The 20,234-nt window shown below is 35.9% G+C and overlaps 1 protein-coding gene across 1 annotated transcript in view; it reads left to right on the top strand.

The window, feature by feature from the left end:
* LOC115218978 (protocadherin beta-2) overlaps positions 1-20,234 on the top strand; it is a 305,255-nt gene that overhangs the window by 177,641 nt on the left and 107,380 nt on the right. Inside the window, exon 3 of the mRNA XM_029789018.2 lies at positions 11,705-11,801. The gene's annotated coding sequence lies outside the window, so the exon portion shown is untranslated. The remainder of the gene's footprint in view (positions 1-11,704; positions 11,802-20,234) is intronic.

Below are 20,234 nucleotides of genomic sequence, written 5' to 3'. Positions count from 1 at the left end.
ATCGGTTGTCAAGCAATGCTAGGGGGGACAAACACAGACACACACACACATACATATATATATATATATACATATATACGACGGGTTTCTTTTAGTTTCCGTCTACCAAATCCACTCACAAGGCATTGGTCGGCCCGGGGCCATAGCAGAAGACACTTGCCCAAGATGCTACGCAGTGGGACTGAACCCGGAACCATGTGGTTGGTTAACAAGTTACTTACCACACAGCCACTCCTGCGCCTTTATTATATAAATAACATGTTTCATTCTTTATGATACTCGTTCTTTCTATAATCAGGTAACATATAAGGAGTTAGTTCTGACATATTCAAAGATGGGATGCTTCTTTTTTAAGAGTTTATTAGCTGTCTGAACTTTGACCTTATATATATATAAAAATAAATAAATAAATAAATAAATAAATAGATAAATAAACACTCAAGCAGACCTATTCAAATGAAAGCACAACAACAGCTTGTTAACTGTGTTAATTTTTATTCCCTTATATCTAATTTCATTGTGCTGAATGCTGTCAGAATTTAAACAATGAGATCACAAATATTGCTAACAGTGAATATATTCAGTCCATGGATTTCATTTTGATTAAAAATAAATAAAATAAAATAAATTATACATAACAAAACATGAGGCTAACACATTAATACACTTCATCCAAGAACAGCAAATTAGAATATGGCATGATTAATAAAGAATATAAAATATGATTCTTTTTTTTTTGTGTGCTGTTTGTATAGATTACTTTTGTTATTCTTAACCATAACTTTGGTGTGGTTTACAAATCAATTGGGACTTTATTTATTGTAATCTTGCTCCAAAAGAAATTTATGTGCTTGTTGCAGAAGTTGACTAGCTCAAAGGAATAGCTAAACAGCTAAATACTGAAAACAGTGAAATAACTTCACATTGGCAACTGATAGAAAAATAAAATAAGAAATAAATTGTGCCGTTAATACCTCAAAAGAATATATTGATTCAATAAATTATCGCAAGGTTTATGGAACAAGGAAATGAAATTGTATGGCATCCATATTTTTCTCAAGGGCATTTATGACATATATAAGAGAAATGAAATGATTATTACCAGTAATCAAAATTGGGTCACAGATTTTTGTTCCTCTGGAGCATACCGTCACTGTAAAGTGTGTAATATGTTGGACATTTTTTTCTTTAAAAAAAATTAAATTTATAAATAACAACAGCGACAACAACAATAATAATATTTATATGTTAATAATAAAAATATTATATGTTAATAATAATAATAATAATAATAATAATAATAATATAATGATTGGTATAAAAGATGGGCTACAGCAAATATTCTGCTCAATACCACAGATTTGCTAGTCAGTTGTTTGACTTTAACCAGTTGAGGATGTCCCTTAGTGGCTGACAATATGTGCATCTCTGATCACGAGCAGAAGTAGTGGGGGAGCATCATAGCCAATTTGTTGAGAGGGATTCTTTGGGATTTGAATAATTCACCTCTGGAAACATGGGTGGTTCTTTCAACATCCTTAAACAACCCTTATTCAGGGCCCTTTTGAGCGGGATGGGCTACTCGACCTGAAGAAAAATTCTAACTGGGCCCCACCTGCAAGGTCATGCGCTATTTACCTTGATATGAGATCACCATGTCACGCACATATGGTTGTGATGCATGTGCCTGGTGTACCCTTATCAGACGAGAAGTCATGATGGGTATATTGGGCTTCGTATATTTTACCCCAGTGTCACTTTGATGGCATGCACTGCTCTCTCACTCAATGATAATAATAATAATAATAATAATAATAATAATAATGTTATATGTTAACAATTATCACATTTTCAAATGTTGACACAAGGCCAGCACGTTCGAGGAAGGGGTAAATCAGTTACATCAGTCTTAGTGCTCAACTGGTACTTAGTTTAACAACTCCAAAAGGATGAAAGGCAAAGTTGATCTCAGCAGAATTTGAACTCAGAATGTAACGATATACAAAATACTGCTAAGCATTTTCCTTGGCATGTTGACAATTCTGCAGCTCACAACCTTTCTCTACTACGGCACAAGCTTCTAATTCGTATTTGAATTTATTCCTGTGTAAGCATTTTTCAGGCATACCAGCAGGTGGTTTTTATATCATTTTTCATATAGCCATGGACAAGCTATTCAATTTACCTCCAGTTTGGTTCAGGTATTTGATGTTGATATGCCACAGAAATGGTGAAATATTGATATCCATCACTCCTGAATGGGACTTGGGGTGAGTTGCCTCACCTATCTATGACTATGATTTTCAGGTGTTTTAACACTTAGTGATTTGAGTGGGTTGCCTCCACCACGTTAAAATGGTAAAGCACAAACATTGTGTATGTGTGTCCAATAATATGTATATATATATATATATATATATGGCTGTGTGGTAAGTAGCTTACTTACCAACCACATGGTTCTGGGTTCATTTCCACTGCATGGCACTTTGGGCAAGTGTCTTCTATTATAGCCTCGGGCCGACCAAAGCCTTGTGAGTAGATTTGGTAGACAGAAACTAAAAAAACTCATCGTATATATATATATATATATTATATATAATATATATATATATATATATATATATATTTATATATAATATATATTATATAATATATAAAATATTATTTGAGACAAAACCACTATTTTGCAAAACAAACAAGGAAACTTAATCAATACATAAAATTAATAAATAGTCAAAAAAACCGCCACTACAATCGTTTCTTGTCTTGATCGACAATCTTCAGGTGGACTTCCATAATTCAGTTACAAAGTTGTGGTGAAAGAGTACAGCAGGGATCACCACCCCCTGCCGGAGCATCGTGGAGCTTTTAGGTGTTTTCGCTCAATAAACACTCACAACGCCCGGTCTGGGAATTGAAACCGCAATCCTACGACCGCGAGTCCGCTGCCCTAACCACTGGGCCATTGTGCCTCCACATAATAATGTTATGTAAAGCAGCAATTTGGCAGAATTGATAGTGTACTGCACAAAAATACTTAGCAGGATCGCTTCTGGCTTTATGTTCTCAATTCAAATGTTGCCAAGATTAACTTTGCCTTTCATTCTTTCGGGGTCAAGAAAACAAGTACTAGTTGAACAGTGGGGTCTATATGATCAGTCTTAGTGCTCAACTGGTACTTAGTTTAACAACTCCAAAAGGATGAAAGGCAAAGTTGATCTCAGCAGAATTTGAACTCAGAATGTAACGATATACAAAATACTGCTAAGCATTTTCCTTGGCATGTTGACAATTCTGCCAGCTCACAACCTTTCTACTACAGGCACAAAGCTTCTAATTCGTATTTGAATTTATTCCTGTGTAAGCATTTTTCAGGCATACCAGCAGGTGGTTTTTATATCATTTTTCATATAGCCATGGACAAGCTATTCAATTTACCTCCAGTTTGGTTCAGGTATTTGATGTTGATATGCCACAGAAATGGTGAAATATTGATATCCATCACTCCTGAATGGGACTTGGGGTGAGTTGCCTCACCTATCTATGACTATGATTTTCAGGTGTTTTAACACTTAGTGATTTGAGTGGGTTGCCTCCACCACGTTAAAATGGTAAAGCACAAACATTGTGTATGTGTGTCCAATAATATGTATATATATATATATATATATGGCTGTGTGGTAAGTAGCTTACTTACCAACCACATGGTTCTGGGTTCATTTCCACTGCATGGCACTTTGGGCAAGTGTCTTCTATTATAGCCTCGGGCCGACCAAAGCCTTGTGAGTAGATTTGTAGACAGAAACTAAAAGAAACTCATCGTATATATATATATATATATATATATATATATATATATATATATATATATATATATATATATATATATATATATATAAAATATTATTTGAGACAAAACCACTATTTTGCAAAACAAACAAGGAAAGACTTATCAATACATAAAATATATAATATATGTATGTATATATGTATACATATATATATATATGTACATACACACACACACATATGAATGTGTATTCATTTGTTTCATTTCACACCTATGTTTTCATGCATTGTCCAGCCCATGGCTATAGTAGAAGAGTACTTGTATAAGGAGCCATGCTGTGGGGGCAGAAGTTGAAACCATATAGTTGAGCAGCAGACTTCTCAACACCACACCTATATTTGTGCACACATAGACATATTTGAAAGAACAGGAAACAAAACCAGTGATGCTTCAAAATCTTCGTTTCTACAGCTGTTTCAGTAACAGTTACATAAGATTATAACCTCTTTCAAATTTTGGCATAAGACCAACATTTTCAGAAGAGGAGGTAAGAGGATCATATAGACCCCACTGTTCAACTAGTACTTGTTTTCTTGACCCCGAAAGAATGAAAGGCAAAGTTAATCTTGGCAACATTTGAATTGAGAACATAAAGCCAGAAGCGATCCTGCTAAGTATTTTTGTGCAGTACACTATCAATTCTGCCAAATTGCTGCTTTACATAACATTATTATGTGGAGGCACAATGGCCCAGTGGTTAGGGCAGCGGACTCGCGGTCGTAGGATTGCGGTTTCAATTCCCAGACCGGGCGTTGTGAGTGTTTATTGAGCGAAAACACCTAAAAGCTCCACGATGCTCCGGCAGGGGGTGGTGATCCCTGCTGTACTCTTTCACCACAACTTTCTCTCACTCTTTCTTCTGTTGGCCTGCTCGCTTAGCCAGCGGGGTGGCGTCATTCGAAGGCTAAAACAATGCGAACGCATTGTGACCAGCGATGTGTAACTACATCTGATGGACTGGTCGGTCATGTGATCACGTGATCACATAACATTATTATAAAGTAACAAGACTATTGAAAAGGTTGCAAGACGCAACGAAAATTTTAGGAAAATGAAAATAAGAAATAAGTGGAAATTTTACCGGTGAGTGTGTTAAATTATAAGGCACAAAAAGAAAATGACTCTCCTCAGACACAACAAAATATGCTTCAACACACGAACTCATATAAAGAATCTTGCAAACCAAATCCCCAAACGAAACAATTATAACTATATAGTTATAATCATATGACATGCAGGAAACACATCACTAAGAACTTTTGTGTTTTGCTCAATTCAACCGTTATAGCCTTTTCTAAAGTATTTTCAACTGTGTATATTCTCTTTTACTCTTTTACTTGTTTCAGTCATTTAACTGCGGCCATGCTGGAGCACCGCCTTTTTAGTCGAGCAAATCGACCCCGGGACTTATTCTTTGTAAGCCCAGTACTTATTCTATCGGTCTCTTTTTGCCGAACCGCTAGGTGACGGGGACATAAACACACCAGCATCAGTTGTCAAGCAATGCTAGGGGGACAAACACAGACACACAAATATATAGACAAACACATATATATATATATACATATATACGACAGGCTTCTTTCAGTTTCTGTCTACCAAATCCACTCACAAAGCATTGGTCGGCCCGGGGCTATAGCAGAAGACACTTGCCCAAGATGCCACGCAGTGGAACTGAACCTGAAACTATGTGGTTGGTAAGCAAGCTACTTACCACACAGCCACTCCTGAGCCTATATGGGAATTTTCAGAGTTTAACATGATGTACTATATTGAACTTTAATATACCTGGCTAGTTGTCCTGTATGCATTTGTATGTGCATGTGTGTTAATGAATGTAAGATGGGGAAGGTGGTAGCGGTATTGGTGATGATGATGACGATGATGATGAGGACGGCGATGGTGATGACAATGATTATATAAAACGTGGAATAGAGAGAAATCAAGCAAAGGTAAACAAGTGTTTTAGCTGTTTTACTTTGTATATAAGCTTCAGAGAAATACAGGTAGAATATATACAATTTGAAATTTCTAAAGTTTAGGAGAAATATTCCGTGTGATATTTAGATAGAAGGTACTATAAAAGAGTTGCCATAACTCAACTGTGGTATATCTAGTTGAAAAAAAACATACATTTCTGAAAGAAAAGAGTTTGTTTGCAACGCTTACATCAGCCATCTTGTTTCCTGTTTTCCACCATCTATTATGTTTAATCTGGAGTAAGTAAGCTTTCCCCCACCCCCACTCCTCTCTCTCTCTCTCTCTGCCTTTTACTCTATGTTTCCATTGACTAAAATTTGGACTATCTGCTAATCTGGTGATGACTAACTTCTCTCTTTACTTTCCATTATTAATCATGCTCTTTCTTTCTGTCTTTCTTCCTTTCTATCTTTCTCTTTCTCTGTCTCTCTCTCTCTCTCTCTCTCAATGTGCGTCTATGTGTGTGTATATATATATATATACATATATATATATATATATATATATATAGAGAGAGAGAGAGAGAGAGAAAGAAGATAGAAAGGAAGAAAGACAGAAAGCTCTCCTTCTCTCTCTCTCTCTCAATGTGTTTGTGCGTCTGTGTGTGTGTGTGTGTATATATATATATATATATATATATATGAGAGAGAGAGAGAGAGAGAGAGAAAGAAAGATAGAAAGGAAGAAAGACAGAAAGCTCTCCTTCTCTCTCTCTCAATGTGTCTGTGCGTCTGTGTGTGTATATATATATATATATAGAGAGAGAGAGAGACAGAGAGTAAGTAAGTGAGTGAGTGAGTGAGTGAGTGGATGAGAAAGATAAGGAGAGAAGGGGAGACAGAAAGAGAGCATAGTCTTTTTTCCTCATGCTATTTCTTCTCTCCTCTCTGTCTGTATATATGCATATAAAATATATACATTTGCATGTGTGTGTATGTGTGTGTGTGTCTCTACTTAACCACTCTTTTCTGTGTTCTGAACAATAATAACGGTTGTTACACAGAATAGCTCCATTAATAATTAATTAATAATCCATAGAACAAAGAATTACCTGCTTTGATTTTTAAAAAATATATACATTTTTGCCTATCAGTTCAATGTATTTAGTTGATATGCAATATCTGCTCTCTCTAAGGAGCTGCACTCAATCCAGCTCTGATTCAAATTCATAGATTTATATTTTTGTTGTTGTTACTATTGCTATTTTATGATTTCAAGAAACAAGGGCAGTGCAGTTCTGTCTTTAAGTCTAAAACCATTGTCATTTTGGTCATTAAAATTAAAACATCTGGAAATGGTATCTTGGTATGATTATAGTCCAAATACTAAAACCCACGAGGGAATAAAAGCATTTTGTATAATTTATGAGGGAGGTATCAAAATGTTGGCAGACTTGTTCTGTAGTGCACCAACAGATGGCAGCACATTGTTGCATGCACAGGGAGAGCCGGCATTGGATTAACCATGGCTCAAAATAAGCATCTGCTTAGGGCATTGAAGGAAGTGGGGGCATCACAGAAATGGTAAATGGTCTACAGCACAAAAGAAATCACTTTAAACTTAACTTGCTAAAATAATATTTGTGGTAGTATATGTGATTGGAAATATAATTTCAAAGTCAAGATATCATAAAGAAGAGGGGAGAATTATACATCTTGTTTATTACACTATTGTACTCATTAAATTCCAATCCAACAAGTATTTCTGCTGGATAAGTGTCCCAATGTCTTTTGATATAGCATTTATATGCATTTAGTTAATCCAGTTACAGTACATTTTCATCCAAGGTAGAAATTTCTATGCAGCTTTGTTCAAGGATTTACCTACATGGTTAGGTGAAGTGAACTGAGGGTTCAAGTGTTTGATAGTCTTTAAGGGATAATCTAGCAGATGCATCATAAAACGTTAGGGTACATATCAGTAGAGAGTGCTTGGAAATGTGATAGGACTATAGTTCTGGTATCATTTAAATTTAAAATGACCTTTTTTGAATTTAACCCTTTAGTATTTAAACCGACCATATCTGGCCAAAATAGCTAATCTGTTTTATGTTCAAACTGACCAGATCCAGGCTCTCACACCTACCCTACAATGTTATTCTACATTAAGTAATTACGCCATCAAGATCTTGAAGATATGAGATAATGCATGATTAATTCAAATCAATGGGAATCAATAAGCATTATGTTTGATAGAATAATCTGAACACTAAAGGGTTAAGGGAATAAATAGAGTATAATATATACTAAATAGTAGAAAGAAGCCTAAATTAGGTCAGAATGCATTCATATTACTGGCCTCTCAAAATGTGGATAAAATGATATCATATAAGCTAGATAGAAAAATTTAAAAGATATTAAAATTAGTCCATAGAAATAAAGTTTTATACTTTTTTTGAAAATAAGAAGTGTAATATTGATTAGGATGAGTAAGATATGTTGAAATTCTAATCCTATTTAGTCTCAATCCACAAAAAACCCTATAATTTAGATGTTTATTGTGAGATTGTTAACATCTAAAGAGAGTAGATTTATGATTATTTGACTATGCACTTCTACCTGCATGATATCCAATTAAAAATTTGATAAGTATTTTAATACTTTTCTAAATGAATGTGCCCATTTTAGAGCTAATTCATTTCTGTGAATTAATAACCTGTAATTAGAGGTAAAGATGTGAAATATTTCTTCCCAGCATAGATTACACTTAGAGTTTCCAATTGTATATGGTGAAGCCCTACTAATATCATTAAATTCCCATTTATAATCATAACTAGTGGCATTATCATTAAAAGTCCAGATGAACCCACTCAGAGTTGTACAATTCATTTTTTCCTTATTTTGGAATGAAGAAAGGTGGTTACATAATTTTTTTCTCAAAGTCAATAGAATATCATCCTAAGTAATAACTAAAAATACCATCAGCTATTACTATACATCACTAACCTGAGTTTTTTCTGAGGCATTGATTAGCAAACAGACATCATTTACTCTTACAGTTACAATAATGCTTATTAATATAAATGCTCTGCTATACACTATGTATATATAAAACTAATGAGAGATAAGATGCTTATATAAATAGTCGCGAAATTCTCGGAAAGATCAGAATTCAATACTCCAGCTTCTTCATCAGGGTAAGACAGTCCAGAGCAGATGTAGATCAGTTGGCAAAAATCCTTTGATCATTCGAAACAGCTGTAAAGAGAGGACTTCATAACATTATGTAAATTGTCTATGCAAATTTACATGTAAATATATTTATTATACTTGTTATCATTTATATGTTTTTCTACTTTGTACATAGAGAGAAAAGGAGGAATAAACTCACACACACACATTCATACACGTGTGAGTGTGTGTGTATCTATGTGTCTGTGTGTACGTGCGTGCGTGTGCATACATATTAGCAGAAAGATACAAAATGACTCAAGGGTTCAGAGTCTTGTGAATTTTATTTATGAAACCGACATAAAAACGAATTGTTCACTTCTTATATAATATGAATTACAATTCCTTCTGGAATGTTCAATTAAATGTTATTATGGAGTGTCACCTTATAAGTGTAAATTTCAAAAAAAATCTGCCAGTTAAAAAGAAGGTATGTCTGAGAGGAAACAAAATTCCACACAAAAGTAACATAAGTGTAAACTGCATATATATATGTATGTATATACATATATATATATGTGTGTATATATATATATATACATATGTATATATATATTTATATATATATATGTATGTATATATATAAATATTTATATCTATCTATCTATATATGTGAGTGTGTATGTGTGTGTATATATATGTATATATATGATATTAAAAAGACTTTTCAAAAAGTTAGCAACTATTTAGAACAATTTTTTGTTTAACAGAATGTCACTAACATTTGTGGAAGAAGTCTGCACATAGCATATATTTTGTGTCTAGTGTGTATTTTGTGTGCAAGTGCTTTTGTTATTCAACTTTTCAAACACATGTGTTCTGGGCTAATGCATATAGAAATTGTTGTTTTTATTAATGGTGTCAACTATTTAACAGTTTCGTTTTGGATTTAGAATTCGTATACAGTATTCTTTTACCTTTTTTATAGTTGTTCATTTTCATAATTTATTTTGTTAAAGGGGTATATTTTAAATTTTCCTCTTACACAAACATCTAGATGTTTACCACATGGAATTACCACATGGAACATTTTCCTAAGAGAGGAATCTTTAATTTTCTGTTTATCCATGTTTACAAGATTGGTTAGTTTTGTCCGTGTTTCTCCAATGTAATTCTCATTGCATTGTGGGCATATGACGTAGAAGACAACATATTTTACTTTGTAATTTATGTGTACATTTACTTTCAATTCTTTCACATTGTTGAATCTTTTGGTTGTACTTTGTTCAATAGTGAAGAAGAAGCACTCCGTCGGTTACGACGATGAGGGTTCCGGTTGATCCGATCAATGGAACTACCCTTAACGTAGTTTTCGGGAAAATTCAGTGTGACACAGAGAGTGACAAGGCTGGCCCTTTGAAATACAGGTACAACAGAAACAGGAAGTAAGAGTGAGAGAAAGTTGTGGTGAAAGAGTACAGCAGGGATCACCACCATCCCCTGCCGGAGCCTCGTAGAGCTTTAGGTGTTTTCGCTCAATAAACACTCACAACGCCCGGTCTAGGAATCGAAACCGCGATCCTACGACCGCGATCCTACGACCGCGAGTCCGCTGCCCTAACCACTGGGCCATTGCGCCTCCACGTTCAATAGTATCGCATATTCAACAGCAAGGGTCTCCATAGTTTGTAACCTGTATAACCTGTAGTTTAGTCCCTGTTTCTCCAATGTAATTCTCATTGCACAGTGGACATGATACAGTAGACAAGACTTTGCTTTGAAATTCGTGTTTATATTCACTTTCAAATCTTTCCCATTCTTGAACCATTTGGTTGTTTCTTGTTCAATTATTTCACATGTCCCCCACAACAAGGGTCTTCACAGTTTGTTACCTGTATTATTTCCTTCCCTGATGTGAACCTTGCTTCTGTTAGGAGTCTCTTGAGATTCGCTGATTGTCTTCAGCTGTTGGTGTCTGTAACTATTGAGCATATCGATCTTGTCATGTTGAATAGTATATTTCTCTCTGTATGAGAAGGGTGGCAAGATCTAATATCTACATATATAGGCGCAGGAGTGGCTGTGTGGTAAGTAGCTTGTTTACCAACCACATGGTTCCGGGTTCAGTCCCACTGCGTGGCATCTTGGGCAAGTGTCTTCTGCTATAGCCCCAGGCCGACCAATGCCTTGTGAGTGGATTTGGTAGACGGAAACTGAAAGAAGCCTGTCGTATATATATGTATATATATGTATATGTGTGTATGTGTGTGCGTTTGTGTGTGTGTGTGTTTGTCCCCCTAGCATTGCTTGACAACCGATGCTGGTGTGTTTACGTCCCCGTTACATAGCGGTTCGGCAAAAGAGACCGATAGAATAAGTACTGGGCTTACAATGAATAAGTCCCGGGGTCGATTTGCTCGACTAAAGGTGGTGCTCCAGCATGGCCACAGTCAAATGACTGAAACAAGTAAAAGAAAGTAAAGAGTATATATATATATATATATATATATATATATATAATATATATAGATAGATAGATAGATAGATAGATAGATAAATAGATAGATAGATAGATAGATAGATAGATAGATAGATAGATAGATAGATAGATAGATGGATAGACAGCTAGATAGACAGACTGATAGATACGTAAAACCCAATCACTCCAAATTTATACATGTATGTGAAAAGATATTGTACGTTCGATTATGTAATTACAAGTACTTTGCTAAATATAATGTTTTTTCTTGTTTTTCATTTACAGAACAACGATAGTTTTCCATAGCTCCATGTTGTCTGCTAGCAACTTAAGACACCTACAACTTAACACTTCAGTTACATAGTATGAAAAAGCATTACAGGTAAGAGCATTTTTTTTTTGCTTTGTTTTTGTTTATATTATTTTTATCTTTTGCTTGTCAGTCATTGGACTAAGGCCATGCTGGGGCACCATCTACAAGTGTTTTAGTCAAGCAAATATACCCTAGATAGGCTGCATGGCTGCAGTGCCCCCAACAACTCCCGAGGCGTTAAGGGACTTGTTTAATAACTTATTTAATTGGTTTCATTTGTTTAACTACTTAAGTTATAGGGATGGAAAACAAACTACCACCAGTCATCAAGCAGTAATGATGACAAACAGAAAGAAAGACACACAGACACACATATTATATAACATATATTGTTATAAAATATATATACAATATATACTATAGCATATTTTATAATATATAAATATTTACTACACTCACAGAGTGGTTGGTGTTAGGAAGGACATCCAGCTGTAGAAACACTGCCAGATCAGACTGGAGCCTGGTGCAGTCTCTTGGCTTCCCAGACCCCAGTCGAACTGTCCAACCCATGCCAGCATGGAAAACAGACGTTAAACGATAATGATGAAGATGATGATATATATATATATCACCGTGATCACCATGACCGACCAGGCTATCAGATGTTGCTACACATCGCGGGTCACCATGCGCTTTGCATTGTTTTAGCCTTCAAGTGACGCCACCCTGCTGGCTAAGCGAGCAAGCCAACAGAAGAAAGAGTGAGAGAAAGTTGTGGCAAAAGAGTACAGCAGGGGTTGCCACCACCCCCTGCCAGAGCTTCGTGGTGCTTTAGGTGTTTTCGCTCAATAAACACTCACAACGCCCGGTCTGGGAATCAATACCACAATCCTACAACCGCGAGACCGCTGCCCTAACCACTGGGCCATTGCGCCTCCACACACACACACATATATATATATACATATATATATATAGATATATGCATGTATGTATTTATATATATATTACTGTTTTACTCTTTTATTTGTTCCAGTCATTTGATTGTGGCCATGCTGCAGCACTGCCTTTCGTCAAACAAATCAACCCCATAACTTATTCTTTGTAACATTATTTACATTATTTACATTCAACGGATATTTGTCCTCATCTTGTTTGTTGTTGACACAACATTTTGGCTGAATTACCCTCCAGCCTTCTTCAGGTGTCTTGAGGAAATTTCGAACCTGGGTTCTCATTCCTAAGGTATTTTTCGATGTTATTATTATCAGTATTATTATTATTATTATTATTGTTCAAGTCACTGCTTGGAATCGAACTCGGAATCTTGGGGTTAGTAGCTCACGCTCTTAACCACTACGCCATATGCCTGGGCATATGGCGTAGTGGTTATGAGCTGGAGGATATATCAGCCAAAACGTTGTGTTAACAACAAACAAGATGAGGACAAATATCTGTTGAATGTAAATAATGTAAATAATGTACATGATTCCTCATCTCTTAGATATAGAACTGTAATATTTTTTGTAAACCTAGTACTTATTCTATCTGTCTCTTTTGCCAAACCACTAAGTTATCGGGATGGAAACACACCAACATCAGTAATCAAGCGATGGTGGGGGACAAACACAGACACGCAAATATATACATGCATATATTCATATATACATACTTCTGGAAAATTACCTCAGTAGGTATATTCTTGGTAAAAGGTATATGGCAGCAGGTAATTTAGTGGGTAACCGTAGTTTAATTTATATAGATGAGAGGGAAAGGGCGGAAAAATAACAAACAGAAGTGTATCTTTTGCACTAGTAAGCCTTTATTTACTAATCAAATAATGGTTTACTAGTACAAAAGATACGCTTCTGTTTGTTATTTTTCCTCCATTGTCTTCTTGTTATATATATATATATAAATCCACATCTTTGTCTGTATATCTACCTTCTCTATAATGTTGCCACTTGATTTGAAAATTTTTATATTAATGGAAAACCTCTATAATTGGCTGATGAGTACTCAGCATCTTAAATCTGTTGTAATACTTAGAACATTTAATAAAATGATGTAGTACGAAACGATCGTACCAAATTGTTGCTTATTTTGATTATAATCACCCCACAGATTTTTATGGATAACACCATACAGAATTCTGGTACATCTAAATTAAGTACCATATTTATTTGAATCTAAATTTTTGCTTAACTTATATATATATATATATATATATATATATAGAGAGAGAGAGAGAGAGAGAGATACACACATACACAAACGCACATATATCATTATCATCATCATCAGTTAACATCCATTGTCCATGCTGGCATTTGCTGGATGGTTTGACCAGAGCCGACAAGCTAGGGGAGCTGCATCAGACTTCAGTCTGCTTGGCATGGTTTCTATGGCTGGATTCTCTTCCTAGTGCTAACCACTTTACAGAGTGTGCTGGGTGCTTTTATTTGATACTGCATGGGTGCTTCTATGGGGCACCACATGGTTTTTTTTATTATGATGCCACATGGGAACTTCTACATGATGCCGTATGGTCGCTTTTACATGCTTTTACATACACGCACTTTTATGTGGCACCACATAGACACTTTTACATGGCACTGCACAGGTGCTTTTACATGTCACTGTTCAGGTGCTTTTAAGTGGAACTGTCATGAGTGCTTTCCACCACCAGAAAGATTGTCTTATATATATATATATGTATAAATTCAAATTTTATATCTCTGAAGAGCAGAAGAGTTGTCTATAAATGCTTATCAATATAGGAATTCATTATAGGGACGGCACTTCTGTGAAACGATCGTAAGATGCTTTAAAAACTTAATTCAAAACTGTCATATACATTATATATTTATACTTATACATATTTATAAATATTTTTATACATATCTATATTTTTAATACAACAATTATTTTACACACGTATATATCTTTCTGAAGAATTTTCTAATATTGATTTCCTGATATTAATAATAATAATAATAATAATATAATAATAATATATATAGATATATATATATAAATGAAAGAATGGAGTCGAACGAAGATGTTAACAAAATTCCTTTACTCTCAACATATGTTTCGAAGACAACATGTTTTCATTCCAAAGGAATAAAGGGTGCATTTGACGTCAATTCTTCTAACGTTTTTTTTAAAAAACACTCATTATCGTTTTATTTACCATGTAGGCAGTCATCAAAATTTTTGTTTGTCTTGTTGTCGAGAGAGGCTCCCTTTCTTTCCTGATGAGAAGATTGCATAATGCACCCTTTATTCCTTTGGAATGAAAACATGTTGTCTTCGAAACATATGTCGAGAGTAAAGGAATTTTGTTAACATCTTCGTTCGACTCCATTCTTTCATTTATTCATATACAACACACAAATTTCTGCACATGAACCCGGAGTTTCTACCCTTGGACAGGTCGCTTCAACCGTGTTTTCTGACATGAATTTGCTACCCAGGTTTCGGTTAAACAAATTTTCCATGCTGACGATAAACATAGGATAATTCATTCACCTATTTTTATATATATATATATATATATATATATATATATATATATATATATATATATATTATATATATATCCACACCCAAATCCTGACCATTGGAATGGAAGCTACAACTATGCAATTGCAAAGCAAACTTCTTAACTACACAGCTACACATGCATGTTAATCATATTTGCATTATGTGTAAAAAAATATTGAATGTTTTTCAAAATGCTCAAACACTAATATGGATTATCTAAAGGCATTTTTGAAAATGCATGGAGCATCTAGATATTTGATGCACTGATTTAGGGAAAGAGCCTGGGCATCTGTTGGCCAGTATGTTCATGTGCAACATCATACTAGTCAGATAGATGGCCATTTATTGGATGCAGTCAAGAAAGTCTGTATGTGTTACAGCAGCAGCCCCCTTCTAGATGTGGGAAGAGAACTTGTTGTGTGTCTCACCTAAGCATTGTAGTGGCTGTGGCTAAAGTATTTTGTGACTTTTGAGAAGGAAGTCAGCCACTTTACTGAGAATGTACATTTACAAAGAGAAATCCTTGGTAATGGTAATGCTTAAGATTCTATAGTGACCATTAAGGATTTTAATAATAATAATAATAATAATAATAATAATAATAATAATAATAATAATATTAATAATAATAATAATGAAATTATTGTATACAGTGCTCAGGTGCACCACAACTTGTCAGAAAGTGCGTATAGAGTATATGCTGTAATGTTCAAATGTCTGGAAAGCGAACAATGTATGAGTCAGATACATGCTTGTGTGTGTATGGAGGCGAAAAAATCAGGTGTAGTGTTGGCTAATCTCAGAAAGCATGGAAGTTTTGAAGGATGCAGTGCTCCGACAATTAACAACCGATGCCGGCAGTTTGTTCCATGCTTCAGCAACTCTCAGCGTGAAAAAATGTTTCCTAAAGTCATGGGAGCTGTGCTGTTTTCTGACTTTGTAAATATGTCCACGGGTGTTAGACGGGCGGAGTTTGAAAAGGAGTTTTAGCTGTGCGCTAGTCATTTTTAGAGGTTGAAAGTGCAATAATGCTTTCTTGATATGATTTTTCTACTGTCAAAGGAAACAAAATTATAGCAGGACAACATTGGACGATGTTGTGAGGTCTGTGTTCATTGAGTTACGACAGATTTGATGCGAGATGTCCAGGGTGTACACAGGTGGTATTTAGGCATGGAACCCAAATGAAAAATGTGAATAGGAGTGAAAATTAGTTAGAACAAAGACAAGTAGGTTATTAATATAAAGGAGCATTTGTGTGTGTATGTGTGTGCATGCATGTGTTTGAGGGGAAGACCTTGTTTGTCCCCTCTATGTTTATTAAGTACCAGTTACGCACTAGGATTGATGTAATTGACTTAATCCCTTTGTCTGTCTTTGTTTGTCCCCTCTATGTTTAGCCCCATGTGGGCAATAAAGAAATAAGAATTCATGCCCCATGGTCAGACCATCAATTGAGACTTCTATTGCAATGTTTTGAGGCATTTGAAGGAGGACATTTGGTGAAGGGGAAGACCTTCGATCATGCAGGATTTAAATGAATGTAACTGTAAAAGGGATCCATATGAACAATCTATGTTAGTGTGATTTGACAGGAAACCCCTAATCCAAAAGATGAGAGATTTTGCCAAATGGTTCAAATGCCAGATATTGTCAAATGCCTTGCTAATCTTGAGTGCAGCATCATTGCTTTTGCCAAATTTCACAAGAGCAGGGTCTTATTACATAGAGGAGCAGGTTTCCAGATGATGTAGCTTTATCAAAGCAAACCTATACTTAGAAGCTCATCTGCTTAGTTTAATGTTTGATAAATATTTACAGCTATTCAAGAGACAGAAGTGTGTGTGTGTGTGTATGTGTGTGTGTGTGTGTGTATGTGGGGGTGGTGTCTAAATTTTCTGATTCTCATTTTTTATATATGTGGTTAGGGAGCTTGCTTCCTAACTACATGGTTTTGGGTTCAGTCCCACTGCGTGGCACTTTGGGTAGGTGTCTTCTACTATAGCCCTGAGCCGACCGGAGCTTTGTGATTGAATTCGGTAGGCGGAAGTTACTGCCGTGTGTGTATGTGTGCGTATAGCTGCTCAGTGCCTCTCCGAAAGAGAGAGAGAGGGTTTCACTTCAGAGAAATACAGATGATATTTTGATGAACTGATGTATTCTGACTGTTGACGAGGCAAAGGGAGAATAAACAAAAACAAAATTGGAGACAGCTAGTTAATCTAAATTGGTAGTGAAATTCAATTGCCAATAGTTTAGGAAAATAAGATATATGTGGATGACACACGATGGTTTTGAAGAGTATGAGCTAAACACATTAGGTATAACAGAGTTAACATTAATGGAGTTTAAGCTCAACGAATTTTGCACTAATTAAATGAGATATTTGAATTTGAGTCAATAAAAAAGAAATAGCAGAGTTGGGAAAGTATGGGCTAAATATGTGAGGGCTAGCAGAGTTAATATTAATAAATTTGCACAAATTGAATGAGATCGAATAGGCTTTAATGTGGTAAAAACTGAGGCAGTGGAGTTGTTGAAGTCAACTTTTACAAAATCTGTCTCAAGAAATAGTTAATAGGGAAGCAGTTAATTTGTTAAATAGCAAATATTTTACAACTAATATATACTTTTATATGGTGACATTTTTATTCTTTATCTGACCAAAAGTCAACATTTATATGATTTGTATATACATCACATGCATAACTACTGCATATTCATCTTCATACCCATCTCCTTCTCTCTCCACCCCCCATATATATATATATATATATATATATATATATATATATATATAATATATATATATATATATATATATATATATATATATATATATACATATTTATATATACATATATATATATGTATATACCGGAGTAAACACATAAATGTGAAACAAGGTGGAAAAAAAGAGTACTCAAATACCAGTGTTAGAGTAATATGCTTTATTTAAAGTAGCAGAAAATTCAACAAAACCTATTACTCTGAGTTTCACGTTGCCGTTCGTCGGACAGTTTTTGATTCTAGCAAAAACTGTCCGACGAACGGCAACGTGAAACTCAGAGTAACAGGTTTTGTTGAATTTTCTGCTACTTTAAATAAAGTATATATATAGGGATAGGAATGGCTGTGTCGTAAGTAGCTTGCTTATCAACCACATGGTTCCGGGTCAGGTCCCACTGTGTGGCACCTTGGGCAAGTGTCTTCTACTATAGCCTCCGGCCGACCAGAGTTTTGTGAGTGGAAATACCGCTAAGCATTTCGACTGGCATGCTAATGTTTCTGCCAGCTCACCACCTTTACCATACAGGCATGCCTGCACTTGTTAGGAATTATATAAAAAAAACTGCTAAAATATTTTGTATATTTTTGTGTATTGTACAACCAATTTATTGCGGATAAGTTTTAACAATAAAATCTTATGTGGACTCCTCAAGGGCCATGTGAACCTCAGTTGAGAACCACTGTCTTAGACAGAGTTATAGCCATGGGTCAAGCAAGGGCCAGTATTGGGCATCTGGTATCTTGAATGTCAGGTACTACTGTTCTCTAGTGGAGGCACAATGGCCCAGTGGTTAGGGCAGCGGACTCGCGGTCATAGGATCGCGGTTTCGATTCCCAGACCGGGCGTTGTGAGTGTTTATTGAGCGAAAACACCTAAAAGCTCTACGAGGCTCCGGCAGGGGATGGTGGCGATCCCTGCTGTACTCTTTCACCGCAACTTTCTCTCACTCTTACTTCCTGTTTCTGTTGTACCTGTACTTCACAAGGCCAGCCTTGTCACTCTCTGTGTCACGCTGAATATCCTGAGAACTACGTTAAGGGTACACGTGTCTGTGGAGTGCTCAGCCACTTACACGTTAATTTCACGAGCAGGCTGTTCCATTGATTCGGATCAACTGGAACCCTCGTTGTCGTAACCGACGGAGTGCTTCCACTGTTCTCTACCAGCCAGCAGACAAAGCAGTGGCATAGCTTCAGTGTGTGCTGCCCGAGACTGACCTTGAGTTTGCTGCTCTCCACCAGGGCAACCAAGCTTATACAGGTTTATAAAGCAAATCTAAAATTGCCCACATCCTGATTATAAATGCGTTACCCAGAGTGGACTGCCATCAGCTTTGCTGCCTACTGAGACAATGTAGTCAGTAAGGGCTGGGTATCATATTAATAAATTAGAGAGGATTAGTGACAGGAAAGCAGCAACATTTTCATGGAAGCTCTTAACAGTGATGAGAATATAAGTACCTGGTCTCTTGACTGATGAGAATATAACTCTCTCTCTTACTCTTTACTCTTTTACTCTTTTACTTGTTTCAGTCATTTGACTGCGGCCATGCTGGAGCACCGCCTTTAATCGAGCAACTCGACCCCGGGACTTATTCTTTTGTAAGCCCAGTACTTATTCTATTGGTCTCTTTTGCCGAACCGCTAAGTAACGGGGACATAAACACACCAGCATCGGTTGTCAAGCAATGCTAGGGGGACAAACACAGACACACAAACACACACATGCATATATATATATATATACATATATACGACGGGCTTCGTTTCAGTTTCCGTCTACCAAATCCACTGACAAGGCTTTGGTCAGCCTGAGGATATAGCAGAAGACACTTGCCCAAGGTGCCACACAGTGGGACTGAACCCGGAACCATGTGGTTGGTAAACAAGCTACTTACCACACAGCCACTCCTGCGCCTCTCTTTGCTCCCACCTCATTAATGGTATGTCTTACAAATGTTATAGGCACAGATTTTCCTTCTAACTCCCCCTACAATGTGAACATGTTCATGAGTAAATGTTTACATGTGTGTGTCTGCATGTATCTCATCAATGTAAGTTCACATTTAGTGGTGGTATATTTGTTGGACTGGTTGTCATGATCCCAGTTACTATCACTGCTTATTCAGAAGTGTTGGCAACCTGGATGGGTGGAAAGACCAT

The sequence above is a fragment of the Octopus sinensis genome, linkage group LG14 (genome assembly GCF_006345805.1).
Source record: "Octopus sinensis linkage group LG14, ASM634580v1, whole genome shotgun sequence".
NCBI classification, from domain to species: Eukaryota; Metazoa; Mollusca; class Cephalopoda; order Octopoda; family Octopodidae; genus Octopus; species Octopus sinensis.
The sequence above is the reverse complement of the archived record's forward strand: the minus strand, read 5'-3'. Positions and strand labels throughout refer to the sequence as shown.